Source organism: Nymphaea colorata, chromosome 9 (genome assembly GCF_008831285.2).
Source record: "Nymphaea colorata isolate Beijing-Zhang1983 chromosome 9, ASM883128v2, whole genome shotgun sequence".
In the NCBI taxonomy this organism is placed as follows: Eukaryota; Viridiplantae; Streptophyta; class Magnoliopsida; order Nymphaeales; family Nymphaeaceae; genus Nymphaea; species Nymphaea colorata.
Window position 1 is genome coordinate 2,376,896 of NC_045146.1, and position 2,809 is coordinate 2,379,704.

Sequence of the window (2,809 nt, forward strand, 5' to 3'; positions counted from 1 at the left end):
TACCAAACTAAGGCTTGATTTTTGTAATTGTTTGCAGTTCTAAAGCAACTTCCAACATTGAAAAACTTAGTTTCTCGTGATGAGTAAGTACCGAACTATCAACAATTATGAAATATCAAATGACGTATCGGGAATCGCATGTGACTGCTGATTGTATCTTCTCCTCAATCAAGAAGCAACGATAAATTTGTATTTCTTGTACAACTCATGCGTTATAACATAACATTTTCATTACTATGAAGACATATGCATGCATTAAAGAACGTTCTCTAATCCTCATTGAGTCAACTTCTCATGAAATATCTACCTCAAGTTCTCGTAGATGATGGACATCACATAGTGCTAATTTTAGATATTAGATATTCTATCTCGTTTTACCAAGGTTATATAATTTAAAATTGAGGGGGAGATACCCAGGGGCGGAGCTCAGATTTTTTTTAGGGGCGGGCCAAATGGGAGCTGGGTTTTGTGGGTTAGATTTGAGTATGACCAAACTGAACTCTCATTCAAAAAATACATGTAGGCAAAAAAATTTTCAATTTTTACACTGTATTTTTTTTTTTCATCTAGAGATACCTCAAAGAAGCTAAAGCCGCTCTTCCTGTTACCTTGCCTTGGGTTGCTTTGGAACCTCAGTGACTTATTGTTAGTCATTCAACTCAAGAGTAAAGCCCACCACCATTTGTAATTTAGAAAAGTAACACTCATGTGAATCGAATTGATGAGCAGCTTTCACTGGTCCACCAGCCCTACCAGCTATGCGGCAGAACATTTGGTAAGAAAAACATTATGTTCTTGAAATCCATATTCCTATAGAATAGGTGCTTACGTATCATGTTTCTTAGAGAAAAAAAAAAGTACGGTGTTTTCAGATCACATATTATAAGACTCTGTTCCAATTACTCAATGTTTTTAACAAAAAGAAGAAGCTCCGGATCATGTACCGCAGGACTTTATGTTCCGAACACCCAATGGTTTTCTTCCTCTAATAACTCATATGATGGATCGTTACCAGAGAGTAATTAGTCCCCTCCGCATTTTAATTCTGATGTGCCATCCTAAGTTTGTTTGAATCCGATAAGCGTTACCGGAACTACATATAAAATATTTATTTTCTAAAAAACATTTAAAGAAGAAGGCTTTAGAGGCAAATTTCCTATTCAGTAAATAATAGGTATAAAATACTACTGATTGAATAAAGAAAAGAAAATATCTGATAAACATCAGATGAGGGGGACAAAAAATGTGAATTTGACAGTGGGGATCTCATAAATGTCCAAGCTTTTATTTAATTGAATAAATATGTGCTGGCTATGGGGTTCGAACCCATGCGCACTGAATGTGCAGAAGATCTTAAGTCTTCCCCCTTAGACCTCTCGGGCAAACCAGCAGGATGTTTCTGATGGTACCGATTTTTCTTTTTTGTGCGATAAAATAAGGAAACCGGTTCCGTCGGTCCAGTTGGAACTTTGATCCGAATCCAACCTCATCGTCTGGAGTTTAGCCTGATCCTTGTCCCACGACCCAAATGGGTTGAACCGTCTTCTGGTTGCAGTCGGATTAGAAATTTAGATTCACCGCTTTATACCAGATGGCGTTGTCCAGATTTGATTTTCTAATGGTTCGGTGTCACCATATGTTTCAGAACCATCTTCGTGAGATCCATCTCAGTTTCAACTTGGATCGCGATCTATGTGGAATCGTGGATCTATTACTGTATTTGAAGTTAGGCATACTCTGGAGCCACATGCTAGCGGGTGTGGGCAGTTGCCCACACCAGCCCAACAAAATAAAATTTATCTACATACAGCGGCCTTCAAAATATTTGCGGATCTATACACATATTATTGCCTTCTCAGCCCAATATTTTTGGCTCCGTCAATGTCATGTATCTTTCAGATTACCGCTTCCTTTTTTATGAGACGAAAACCCATTTGGTATCAAATCTATTTGCACATTTTCCCTTTTATTCGCGGTACTAATCCGAATTTCCCATAAGTTTAACAAGGAAACTATCCATCAATCAGGTGGGAAAGGGCGATCTGGATCGATCAGTATTAAGTATTGAGAAGCACTTACTGCAAGGTTCTCACCTCACCCACTCGCTTGGTCGAGCTCTTTATCTCTTGCATTAATAAACTTATGTATGTATGTATGCATGTGTATATATGTATGTTTGTTTGTTTCTACAAAACTAACGAAGAAATGATAAGACTTAATGGATCGATTCAACATTTATAGTTTATTTTGCACGTAACAAATTCTAAATCATGTCATCTAATGTGTGAAACAAAAAATGGAAATGAAGGATGTCAAGAACCAGAGGGGGCATAAAGGGGGGCCCACATGGGTCTTGGCCCCACCTCAATTCTTTTAAAAAGATTACATGTAAATTTTTAAAAAATTTATTTGTTTTATATAAAATTTTTGAAAAATAATATTTCGGCTCATATAAAAACTAAGCAGCAGGGCCGAAGCCACATGTGGGCATGTGTGGGCAATTGCCCACACAGCCCAATAAAACCCTTCTTTACATATTGGTTGACCTTAAACTTTTGTTTATATATATATATATATATATATAAACGAATCCAACTTCATATCCATGTTTTTTTTACATGTAGCGTGAATTTGGATTCCACGCTTCCGAGATCTACTGCTTGTTTTAGGAAGGAAACTTACATCACACATCTTTTAAAGCAGTCTCGGATCTGTTTTCTTTTTCTTGGAAAATGCAGTCTCGGATCTGTTTTCTTTTTCTTGGAAAATGCATTGGAATTAAGATGAAGTTACTTGAGTTACGATAGCT

The 2,809-nt window shown here is 36.9% G+C and overlaps 1 non-coding gene across 1 annotated transcript; it reads right to left on the bottom strand.

The window, feature by feature from the left end:
* Window positions 1-1,305: 1,305 nt before the first annotated feature.
* On the bottom strand, window positions 1,306-1,390 carry TRNAL-UAA (transfer RNA leucine (anticodon UAA)). Its single transcript has one exon. It is a non-coding gene; the product is annotated as a tRNA-Leu (tRNA).
* Between the last annotated feature and the right edge of the window lie 1,419 nt (window positions 1,391-2,809).